This window comes from Bubalus kerabau, chromosome 4 (genome assembly GCF_029407905.1).
Source record: "Bubalus kerabau isolate K-KA32 ecotype Philippines breed swamp buffalo chromosome 4, PCC_UOA_SB_1v2, whole genome shotgun sequence".
Classification (NCBI taxonomy): Eukaryota; Metazoa; Chordata; class Mammalia; order Artiodactyla; family Bovidae; genus Bubalus; species Bubalus kerabau.
The window spans coordinates 141,183,712-141,196,853 of record NC_073627.1 but is presented as its reverse complement, the minus strand read 5'-3'; the positions used below and the strand labels follow the sequence as shown (position 1 = coordinate 141,196,853).

Sequence of the window (13,142 nt, the reverse complement as noted above, 5' to 3'; positions counted from 1 at the left end):
CCACCACCAGCCTCCACCTGACATATGTCCACTTCCTCTTGAACCTACCTCCCACCACCAGCCTCCACCCGTCGAGGTCATCACAGAGCACCGGGCTGAGCTCCCTGTGTTATACAGCAGCTTCCCACTAGCTAGCTATTTTACATAGAGCAGTGTATATATTTCAACGCTTCTCTCTCAATTCGTCCCACCCTCTCCATCCCCTGCTGTGTCCAAAAGTCTGTTCTCTACATCTGCGTTCTCTATTCTTGCCCTGCGAAGAGACTTCCCAGTTTTCACCACAAAGTCTGCCATAAATAAATTCCAGACTACAAACAAATGATGAAAAGTATGCAGGAAACTAATGAGGGACGGGGACCCTAGGGGCTTGCGAGGAGACAACTGAAAGGGACCCCGTGTGGGGCTGGGTCAGACTCAGCTCTGAGGAGCTCCACCTCAAAGAGGGGGCAGCCACTGGCCGTGTCGGGACAAGATGAGGTGGCGGGGGAAACATGTGAGTAATGACACTTCCTCTGTTTGTCTCAGCCTTTGGTTGCCTGGGACTACGCGGCCACAGATTCGGGACCGGCCTGCCAAAAATAAGAGATTACAGGGCTGTGCGGAACATCACGAAAAAATAAAAGTCACACCATAAGGCTTTCACGTGCAAAGATTGCATCTGTCTGTTTTCCTTCCTGCTGGATCCTTGTGGGGAAGGGAACCTGACCAGAAACTCAAGGATTTACAGCTTCCTAATGAAACACACAGACTGACATACGTAATGTGAAGAGCTATATTGAAACGCTCTGGCCCAAGGTCACTGTCAATAACAGGAAAGGATAGCAAGCCCCTTCATCAAACAGGGTCACATTTACACTATCAAAGGAGATAATCAAACACACCCTAGGATCTAGTGACAGTCATCTTTCTCTGAAAATACAGGCCACAGTAGAGTGAGGGTCACATTTACTGTAATTCAGGACGTCACATGTGGACACCCACCAAATAACATAATAAGGACAAGAGCACCTAGTTCAAACAAGAACTGTTGTAAACACGGGGCTGTAATTAGCGACCGAACAATTCCTCCCTTGTACAAAGCTTGTACAAAGAAGGGCATGGCAACCCACTCCAGTATTCTTCCCCGGAGAATCCCATGGACAGAGGAGGGTGGTGAGCTACAGTCCATGGGGTCGCAGAGAGTCAGACACGACTAAGCAACTAACACACTTGTACAAAGCTGCTGTAACAGACTCGCTGTGTATAATAAAGAAAACAGTGGCAACCAGGCTGGAGTTCAACCCAGAAACAAAAGCACAGGGGATCCGTGCTCTATTCTGTTTATTCCAAAGTTGCACAATTCTCTTTGCATCCCCTCCAAATAAAGGCGGCCAGAGAAGGAAGAGTTGGTGATGTCATGTGTTGACTGGGATCTATCTAGAGCCAGTATAATTGACGGGTGTTTTCCTCCTAGGAATCTGGACTGGATTCAAAAACATAGCATAACATCTCTGCAGCCTGAACCACAGCCCTTGTACCATGATGTGCTGCCCATCTCGGGCTGAGGGCTGGCAGTTCAATGGGTCTTTTTTCCTCTTGTTGATTAAGAAGACTCTGACTAGCAGCCAGTTTATCTGGACAACAAGATCTAAGCTGGATAAGGGACCCAGCTGTTCAGGGAGCTTCCAGGACACTTTATAACTGTGTGGATGGTGGAGAGTTTACGCGCTACACAAACACCCCTGCATGACTATACATAAATTTAAGCCCTTCCTCACATCATATTTTCTTCCTTCCCAGGAATGACAAGGGTAAGAGACAGCAACCCAGATGAAAATGATAACTTCAAAGGAATTTGCTTCTTATAAAATTCCTTTAAGTGTGAAAGCACTTATGTGCCAAAAAATTGAAGGAAAATTTTATTATTCCATCATTCAAAGAAAATCACTATTAATATGCTGATGTATGCCTGTGCAATCTTTTTTCCTACCCACTATACATACATATATATTCTTTATGAAAATAGTATAGTGTTATAGTTTAAATTACACTTCAATAAAGCTTTTCTCTAAAAAAAGGTAAAATCAAATTGGACACGTGATCAAGCCCTGCTTTTTTCCATCAATACACTGTGAACATATTCATATTAATAAATATTTTCTACAATGCTTTTTTATGACTCCATACCATTTTGTTCTAGAAGTGGCCATAATTTACTTAATCAATCACTTATTTTGGCCACTTCGGTTGTTTCTAACTTTTTCTCACAATTGCAGTGAACATCCTTACAACTAAATATTTGCACACAGATTATCCTGGATCAAGAGGTATGAATATTTTTTCTTCATAAACTTTTTCTTTTTTAAACTTATTTTTTAATTGAGCATAATTGTTTTATAACCATGTGAATCAGCTATATATATACAAATATTCCCTCCCTCTTGAGCCTCTTCCCCACCCACCCCCATGCCTCCCATCTGCTGCTGCTGCTAAGTCGCTTCAGTCGTGTTCGACTCTATGCAACCCCATAGACGGCAGCCCACCAGGCTCCCCCGTCCCTGGGATTCTCCAGGCAAGAACACTGGAGTGGGTTGCCATTTCCTTCTCCAATGCATGAAAGTGAAAAGTGAAAGTGAAGTGGCTCAGTCGTGTCCAACTCCTAGCTACCCCATGGACTGCAGCCCACCAGGCCCCTCCGTCCATGGGATTTTCCAGGCAAGAGTACTGGAGTGGGGTGCCATTGCCTTCTCTGATGCCTCCCATCTAGGTCATCACAGATCACCACGCTGAGTTCCCTGTGCTATACAGCAGCTTCTCATTAGCCGTTTACTTTATGCATGGTAGAGTATATGCGTCGATGCTACTACAGTTTTAAAGTTCCTGCTAACTAGTGTCTTACTGCCCCCCACAAAGGTCATCCCAATGGAAACACCTAGCAGCCGTCTATGAGGCCCATTTCACAGAAACACTGGGTGACACATCTGAAAATTCAGTAGACAAAACTTAGCTCGTTGCTAGGGTAACTTGTATTTCTTTCATTCCTCATCCAGATGAATATTTCTGCTTAAGTTTAATAGTAGACTTATTTTTCTTTTGTGAATACCTTGTTCATACCCTTTACCTTCACTATTAAAGCACCTTTCATTACAGTGTTATGATTTCATATTTTAAATATTATCAACTCTATGTTGTATATTGCAAATAACATTTCCTACTTCTTGTTTTTCTTTTAATTATTTTACTGTGATGGGGGTTTTAATTTCTGTGTAGTCCACTGTCACCATCTTTTCTGATTTCCACAATTACCTTCTATGACCCTTTGATTATATTTTTTTTCTGGTTCTCTTCTGACTTTGTTGTTGAAATTTAACTTTAACCCATTTGGAAGATATTTTGGCATATGATTTGAGGTAAGGAGTTTACTTTTCTTTGTTTTTCAAATAGTTAACTATCTCTGCATAATACTCTAACTATGTTATGATTCCACTATGAGTTAGAAGTGTTATTTTTTTCATACACCAAATACTTAAATACAGTTGGCACGTACAGATTTTCTATTTTTTCCTATTGATGTATGTGCCTCTTCTGGAGCTAGTACCATGCCACCTAAATTATTATATTTTTAAAATATCTAGTGGTCTCATCCTTTTCTTCATTATGCTTTTTACAAATTTCTCTTAGTTCTTATTACCTATTGATTCTTCCACCAGAACTTCAGATTCTGTCAGGTGTCCAAAAAAAGAAAAAAAAAACACTATTTAAAGTTTTGGTTGGAATCACATTGAATTTATAATTAATCTCTAAATAATCTGCTTCTTCAGATTATTAGGTCTTTCTATTTATTAACATAGCACTTTTTAAATTGATTAAAGTCTTTTCTTGGGTCCAAAACATACAAATGTATTCTAGTAATTCTTGGTTACTTTATATTTTGTGTTGCTATTGTGAATGGGATTTTTAAATTATATTTTCCAATTGGTTCTTTCTGGCACATGGCAAAGCTATTCATTTTTAATAATGTATTTCTATCCTCAGTCATTTATTAATAAACCTTTTTCTTAGAGCCAATTATCTTCTTCAGTTAATTCCTTTGAGTATTTAAGGCAAACCACCTAACAAATACCAATCATTTGGTTTTTGCTTTCCAACAGTGTTACTTCTTATTTTTCCTGTCACATTATATTGACTAAGACTTCCAGGACAATGTTAAATAACAGTGATAAAAACTGGCATTCTGGCCCCTTACTCATCAGGGTAATATATATATACCCAGCAAAACTGATATACTTGTAAATTCTAAAGCATTCCACACTATTATTTACCAAACTCCACATGCCTCAATACAGTCATCCATGTCTCTCTTTTAATTGGACACCTCCTCCTAATGCCCACCCCACAATCAGACTCCAGGACAGAATCCTGGCCAGCCTTCAGAGCCTTCATCCAAGTCTTGGACCTATCTGGGGAAGCCTTTCCATAACCATCTCTGGCCCATTTTAAAGATTTCTTCTTCTCTGTTGCCCCTGAACCTTCGTCTACAAATGATAACATTTTGGGAATTCCCCGGAAGTCCGGTGGTTAAGACTCCACACTTTCATTGCTGAGGTCACAGGTTCGATCCCTGGTTAGGGAGTTAAGATCCCATAAGCCATGCAGTACAGCCAAAAAAAAATTTTTTTTATTTTAAAAATTAAAATGATCATATTTTATTGTAATCCTTTCTTTGTGGGTCTCCCCAGTAAGCAGCAATAGAACAGAATAGAGCCCATATCTGCGGTCAATGGCTAGACCAGAACCTACCAAGTGGCCTAATAAAGACCATGAATGTGTGAATGACTTGATGGATGAATGAACAGGGTTTCATAGTGGAGGAAACCACAGAGATTATACAGAGTAATACTGAAATGGCACTGGGAAGGACCACATCCTTCCGGGCTGTTATCTCTCCCTCCACCCACATCAACGCAGCCCCAGCCACCCAGCACCGCCCTCAGTTCACAGTTTTATGAGATGTTTATCGAGCATCCAGAAAGCGATGATGGAGTCATCTGAGATCCAGTGCATGCACTGAAACCATGCATCACACCTGATGACCACAGCAACATGCCAAGCAGGACAGGCACTGACCAGAGATCCAGATGACTAGGGTCTGAGTTGTCATTTAGCCTCATCTTAGTTGGGTGGATTTGGGCAAGTCACTTAACCTCTCTATTCTGCAATTTCCTCAGAAGAAGTGGGGGTTATTTCCCACCCTCTTGATCAAACCAGTCAATCCTAAGGGAAATCAGTCCTGAATATTCACTGGAAGGACTGATGCTGAAGCTGAAACTCCAATAATTTGGCCACCTGATGTGAAGAGCTGACTCATTAGAAAAGATCCTGATGCTGGGAAAGATAGAAGGCAGGAGAAGGGGACAACAGAGGATGAGATAGTTGGATGTCATCATCGACTCAATGGACATAAGTTTGAGAAAACTCCAGGAGATAGTGAAGGACAGGGAAGTCTCGCACGCTGCAGTCCGTGGGGTTGCAAAGAGTCAGACATGATCGAGTGACTGAACAACAACAATTGATCTTACAGAGGCAGAAAGCAACCCTGAGTAAAGATTGTGAGCAACAGATACAGGATGTGATTAGTTTTATTATCCTGGCCTATGGAAAGGGGAGCTGTCCATCTGAGGCAGGCACAGACTAGCCTGGGAGATCTCCGTTCCTCAGCAGAGACAGCCCTGGCCTGGCAGTCTACAGAACGTGTCAGAGAAAAGGACACTGGAGCAAAGAGGCCACAAGGCCTCAGCCAAGTTACCTCCCTGGCACAAGACCTCTTACCTGCCCACCCCACCATAAAGCAGAATAAACACTGTGAAATCATTCAGTCGTGTCCAACTCTTTGCAACCCAGGGACTGCAGCCCACTAGGATCCTCTGTCCAAGGGATTTTCCAGGCAAGGATACTGGAGTGGTTTGCCATTTTCTTCTCCAGAGAATCTTCCCGAACCAGTGATCAAATCCGGATCTCCTGTACTGCAGTGAGATTCTTCACTGACTGAGCTATCAGGGAAGCCCAAGCAGAATAAAGGGTACTCATAAAAGACAACAAAACAGGACCCACTCTGGGACCCATGGTGACACAGCAGTGCATCTGGAGGGGCAGAGAGGGATCTGAAAGGAAAGAAAGTGGCCTTTCCAGCCAGCCAGGGACAGTGAACCCCAGAGTGAGGATTTCTGGGACTGTCAGGGGTGAGGACAGAGAGCCCTGTTTTTCTGCATGCATGCATGCTTAGTTGCTCAGTCATGTTCGACTCTTTGCGACCTCATGAACTGTAGCCCACCAGGCTCTTCAGTACATGAGATTCACCAGGCAAGAATACTGGAGTGGGTTGCCATGGCCTCCTCCAGGAGATCTTCCCGACCCAGGGATCCAATCCACGTCTCCTGCTGAGCCATCAGGGAAGCCTGTTTATCTGGAACATCCCTAATTTAAATTATTCTTTCTCATCTCTGCTGCTGCTGCTGCAGCTAAGTCACTTCAGTCATGTCCGACTCTGTGCGATCCCATAGACGGCAGACCACCAGGCTCCCCCGTCCCTGGGATTCTCCAGGCAAGAACACTGGAGTGGGTTGCCATTTTCTTCTCCGATGCATGAAAGTGAAAAGTGAAAGTGAAGTCGCTCAGTCGTGTCCGACACTAGCGACCCCATGGACTGCAGCCTACCAGGCTCCTCTGTCCATGGGATCTTCCAGGCAAGAGTACTGGAGTGGGGTGCCATTGCCTTCTCCGTTCTCATCTCTAGGAACATCCTTACACTTTTCACATCTGATGTCCCCATGCAGAATTAGGAAAACATACTCAAAACCAAGTTCTCACATCATGGGTCAAGAAAAGTGTGACTAAAGGTCCATGAACAAGTGGACTGTTTATAATAAAGCCTAGAGTCAAAACCACGATGAAATACCACCTCACACCCCTAGGAATGGCTGTAATCCTAAAAAGAGAGCAATAGGTGTTGGTGAAGATATGGAAAAATTGGGGCCCTTGCATGCTGTTGGTCAAAGTGCAAAATGTCACTTTGGGAAAACAGTTTGACAGTTCCTCAAAAAGTTAAAGACAGAATTACCATGTGACCCAGCAATTCTGCTCCTGAATATATACCCAAGGGAAAGGAAAATGTATGTCTACATAAAAACTTGCTTACAAGCGACAGTATTCATTCAGAAAAGCCAAAAAGTGGAAACAGCCTTAAATCTTTCAACTAATCAATGGATAAGCAAAATGTAGTATATCCTACGACATATTATTTGTCCATAAGGAGGAATAAAGTACTACTGCATTCGGCAACACGAATCAGTCTTGAAGACATCATGCTAAGGGAAAGAAGCCAGACACAAAAGACCACACATTGTGTGATTCCATTTCGATGAAATGTCCCGAGTAGGCAAATCAGCAGAGAACTTTCTGTTTTAGTTTCTGCCATGGTCTGGGAAATTACAAGTAACTGCTAATTGATATGGAGCTTCTTTGGGGAATAGTAAGAATGTTCTAAGGGCTTCCCTGGTGGCTCAGTAGTAAAGAATCTGCTTGCGACACAGGAGACTCAGGTTCAATCCCTGGGTCAGGGAGATCCTCTGGAGAAGGAAATAGCAACCCGCTCCAGTATTCTTGCCTGGGAAATCCCATTGACAGAGGAGCCTGGTGGGTTACAGTCCATCGGGTCACAAAGAGTCAGACATGACTAAGTGACTAACGAACAACCAATAAAGAATGTTTTGAAATTAGATAGGAGTGATGTTTGCACAATTCTGTGAATACCCTAAAAAAAAAATTTGTATACTTTAAAAGAGTGAATTTTATGATAAATAAATTCTATATATTTTTAATTTTTAAAGAGCCAATATAGTGTGTGTAAGCCAATACATTTATTCATACATAAATAAGGACAGAATAAGTGAATGAAGCCTAAACTGATGAGACTCCAGTTACTGAACATCTCCTCTTGATGCAATTCCTAAGAAGAAACAAGAAGAACAGACTGTCTTTTTGCAAATTGCCTTAAAGACAAAGAGAATGAGGAAAAGACAGGGCCAAGCCAATCCACGAAGAGGGAAGGTAATCAGGAAAATAACAATTTCTGGCAGAATCATGGATGGAAAAGCTATCAGTTGCTAGAGGACATCTTCAACTGGCAAGGAGACAGCGGAAAGAGAGGATTTATGTCAGAAAGGCAGAAATGTCTCATAGCATGTGACTTCTGGATCCCCTGACTCTATCAGAACAAAAGCCCGTCTACACAAGCCGAAGGACCCAGAAAATACAGATGAGAGAGAGCCTTTCATCTCCTGACATAGATGGCAGGGGGTGGCAGAACTCGCCAATGAACAGAACTGAATGCTTTCAGGCAGGAAAGAAATATGGGTGACGGTAAAGAGGTACCTCTGTAATGCCCAAGGAAATGTCATGTCAGAGCTACACTGCCCATTTTAATTGAGTCTCAGTGAAAGAAGAGTAAGAGGAGAGGTGTATAATGAAATGAGAAATGACTGCTAAAGCCAATTGCCATCAGGAAGCAAAGTTAGCCCTTCAAACATCTCAGGATCCAGGTGTCATGATAAAGGGTTTTGACTGGACTTTCCTGGTGGCCCAGTGACTAAGACTCTGGGCTTCCATTACAGGGGGCCTAGGTTCAATCCCTGGTCAGGATACTAGATCTTACATGGATCAACAAAGATGCTGCATGTTACAGCAAAGACCCAGTGCAGCCAAATAAATGTTTTTAAAAAAAGTTTTGACTCTCAGGAGCAAAACTGGGCTGCAGGGACTTCCTTGGTGATCCAATGGTTAAGACTCTGAGTTCTCAACGCAGAGGGCGCAGGTTCGATCCCTGGTCAGGAAACGAGATCACGCACACTGCAATTAAAGATCCCACATGCATCAAGTAAGATCTGGCGTAGCCAAAATAAAATTAAATTTTTAAAAATTGGACTGCAGGGCCTACTCCCCTGCTACAGAACCTGCCTAAGCCATGTCACACCCGCCATCTCACAAAATCCTTACAGCAACCCTATTAGGCAAGACAGGCTGATCCTGGCCCTTTTGACAACTGACAAAACCAAGACAGAAACGTGGGGCAACTTGCCTGAGCTAATAAGCAGAGGGTCAAGACCTGAATTAAGGTCTCTTGATTCCTGGCTCTGTGAAGACGTGTCATCAAGAAGTTGAGGCCTCAAATTCTTTCCATTAGACCTCATGCTTCTCTTTAGAGGATCTCCATAAGGGAAAAATAATACAGAGAGCAGCAACCCCAAGTCTGAGAAACTGTTTGATCTTCCCTGTTCCTGCTCCTCCTCAAAAAATGCCATGTGCCCGAGGTGTTCCCCAGCCAGACTTGTGAAGGGCTGAGCCTTATGACCCTTGCAAGTGGGGGCCGAGCCAAACTGATTCAGAGAAATGGGGAGAGATGGGGCCCAGGCAAGGGCGAGGAGACCTTTGAAGCGGCTTGCGTGCCGCCATCTGGCTGTGCACAGAGAAGGGTTCCTGGGCTCCAGAAGAGGGATTAAGTTCAGTTGATGAATGCACAGCATGACTCACTCTTCCTGGTTGCTCTCCAAATCCCTCCTGGGATGCAGGGGGACATCTAAGGCATCAATCCTGTGCTTCTGTTGGGAGACCAGAGATGCTCGGCACACCACCATCTCGGTGAGCATCTTCCCCTGCTGGACACAGTCTCCAGCTCAGTGACAGACGGTCCCTAGATGATCACTAGTTCCCCCTTCATATCACAGAAAAATGACATCTACATAAAAGCTGGGTCGAAGGATCTTTCTGTTTCTTAGGGACCGGACAGCCCAAGGTCCCATCGCAAACTGCAGGTGGGCACTGCATCCAGGATGTTTGTGAAGCATCCTGGGCACAGAGCAGCATTGGTGAGCACACTCTTTGGGGGAGGGGCTAGATTTTTGGTTTGTTTTCATTTGCTTGTTTAGCCATGCAGTGTAGTTTGCAGGATCTTAGTTTACTGACTAGGGATTGAACCCACACCCTCCACAATGAAAGCGCAGAATACTAACCACTGGGAGCTTCCCAGGTGGTGCTAGTGGTAAAGAACCCACCTGCCAATGCAGGAGACATAACAGATGCAGTTCAATCCCTGAGTTGGGAAGATCCCCTGGAGGAAGGTATGGCAACCCACTCTAGTATTCTTGCCTTGAGAATCCCATGGATAGAGGAGCCTGATTGGCAGGCTACAGTCCATGGGGTCAAAAAAGAGTCAGACACAACTGAAGTGACACGCACTAACCACTGGACCTCCAGAGAATTCCCGTGAGCACGCTCTTTGACTGTTCAAAAGCAAGCAATGCTCTTTATTCTGTGGTCCGAGAGTGCCAAGAGCCCAGCCCTAACACGTGCAAGCTCCGTGGCTTTAGGCAAGTCACCTGGCTTCTCTGGACTTCCCATTCCTCATTTACAGCATGAGGATGTGTATGTGCATGCTCAGTCGCGTCCAACTCTTTGTGACCCCATGGGCTGTAGCCCACCAGGCTCCTTCGTCCACGGGATTTCCCAGGAAGGAATACTGGAGTGGGTTGCCATTTCGTCTTCCAGAGGATCTTCCCAACCCAGGGATCGAACCTGCATATCCTGCATGTCCTGCACTGGCATTCGAAATTCTTACCACTGAGCCACCTGGGAAGCCCCACAGCATGAAGACAAGCCCAGCTATCTTCAGGGTCGATGTAAGGACTAGAAATGCTGTGTATAGTCTACAGCCATACCACCCTGAACACGCCCGATCTCGTCTGATCTCGGAAGCTAAGCAGGGTTGGGCTTGGTTAGGACTTGGATGGGAGACCACCTGGGAATACCAGGTGCTGTAGGCTTAATAAAAAAAAAAAAAGAAAAGAAATGCTATGTACAGGGTTCGTACTGGGGCACAGACTCCAATAAACAGTATCCCTTTTCTGTTCCTTCCAAATCATCTCACCTTCTTCTACTGTATCTTGTGCTAAGGATGGAACCATGCAGCTCCCTGCTACGATTCCTTGCAGGTTGGTGCCTGGGTCCAGAGAGCAGCCAGTGGGTCATTCCCCTTCAGAGGCATTCAGAGGACAAGAGAACTCCACATAAGCCCCTTGGACGAAGAGTGACGCATATTGGGGTGTACCTGGGCAGTCTGCCTTACGCTGTTGTCCTGGCATAACAACTGCTGTTCTATCGTTCAGTCATGTCCGACTCTTTGTGACCTCATGGACTGTAGCTCACCAGGCATAACAATTAGTAGCATCCTTTTCACTCTCAAATGCGCATCCAATTTGGACAATAACTTAGATGCCCATTCTACACACAGGGCTTGAAGCCCCCATCTAATTATGTTAAAAGGGGCTAAAACACACCACCAATTCTGAGCCTGTTGTTGGGATACTCTGTGGAGCTTGTATTTAACTCGGAAGCAAAAATTACACTGTCTCCAAAACTCAAAGTCCATCCCCCTCCACAGGGCTCAGTGAAGTGAAGTAAAGTGAAAGTCGCTCAGTTATGTCTGACTCTTTGCAACCCCATGAACCATAACCCACCAGGCTCCTCAGTTCATGGGATTTTCCAGGCAAGAATAATGGAGTGGGTTGCCATTCCCTTCTCCAGGGGATCTTCCTGACCAAGGGATCGAATCTGGGTCTCCTGTAGGCATATTCTTACTGACTGAGCCACCAGGGAAGCCACCAGGGAAGCCATGAGGGAACCGGGCTCAGAGAGACCCCCAAATTATCTGTCAATCCCTCAGGACATAGTTTTCTAACTAAACTCTTTTTTTTTTGCTTTAACTAGGGATCTGTTCTGCCATTTTTTCCTAACTCCATGATTTGTGGAGCTAATGAGCCAAAGCAAAAAAATTAATAAATGACAATAATAAAGATTCCCAGCTAAATGAAAGAAGCAGAAGTGACTGTCAAAGAAAAAGCATTGTCTGCCTGGACGGACAACATGGATGGACCTAGAGATTATTATACTAAGTGAAGTAAGCCAGATAGAGAAAGACAAATATCATATGATTTCACTTATATGTGGAATCTTTTTTTAAAAAAAGATACAAATTAACTAATTCCTAAAACAGAAATAGAGCCACAGACATGGAAAACCAATTCGTGGTTACCAAAGGGGAAAGAGTGGGTAGAGATAAATTAGGAGGTTCGGTTAATATATACACACTGAGATATATAAAATGGGGCTTTCCCAGTGGCTCAGTGGGTAAAGAATTTGCCTGCCAATGCATTAGACGCAGGAGACAAGTGTTCGATCCCTGGGTTGGGAAGATCCCCTAGAGAAGGAAATGGCAACCCACTCCAGTATTCCTGCCTGGGAAATCCCATGGATAGAGCAGCCTGGCGGGCAACAGTTAGGCACAACTTAAGCGACTGAGCATGAAAGCACAAATATCAAATAGATAAACCAAGGACCTATTGTATAGCCCAAGGAATGATACTCAATATTTTATAGTGGCCTATAAGGGAAAGAAATCTGAAAAAGAATGTGTGTGTGTGTGTGTGTTTATAGCTGAGTCACTGTGCTGTACACCCGAAACTAACAGGTTTGTGAATCAAGTATATTTCAATAAAATACATTTAAAAAAAAAACACACATTTTGTGTTTCTTAAATACATTTTAATACATTAAAAAAAAAAAATACCAGGCACCATCCGTCAGGGCCCAACGCTCTCGCCTCTGAGAGGTCTGACACAGTCCCTTCATTTGATCCCACATGAGAGGAATGGGTCCCTGGCCAGTGTGCCAGAGAGGAGCAAGCTCTGAGTCCCTCAGGACTCTCATGCCACGCGTCTCTGAGTGTGAGGCCCTCTAAGGCTAAAAGCTCCTTTGCCAAAACAGCCCCTAGAGAAGAATTTGTCACTAGCACTGCCAGAGGACTGACCCGAGGCCATGCACGGGAAGCACGGCAAGCCTCGAGGCTGTGGGAAGGGTGATGCTTGTGCAAGGGAATGCAGACCTCCTTGCATGAATCCACCACAAAAAACGAGGGGTCCAGGCGCTCAACAGCACGATAACAACCCATTATAAAACTGGCCCCATTTGGATTCCTTTTTTGGCTAAGAAGTCAAATCTAGCAAGAGTTATGCACTGGATGAGCCGCTTGTTGATGACACTGCTTTGCATCTGTG

At 44.2% G+C, this 13,142-nt stretch overlaps 1 protein-coding gene and 1 non-coding gene across 3 annotated transcripts in view; one reads left to right on the top strand and one right to left on the bottom strand.

Moving 5' to 3' along the window:
- LOC129650388 (dihydropyrimidinase-related protein 2) overlaps positions 1-13,142 on the bottom strand; it is a 79,398-nt gene that overhangs the window by 49,320 nt on the left and 16,936 nt on the right. The gene's annotated exons all lie outside the window — the stretch shown is intronic.
- On the top strand, positions 10,735-10,853 carry LOC129651813 (5S ribosomal RNA). Its single transcript, XR_008714329.1, has one exon. It is a non-coding gene; the product is annotated as a 5S ribosomal RNA (ribosomal RNA).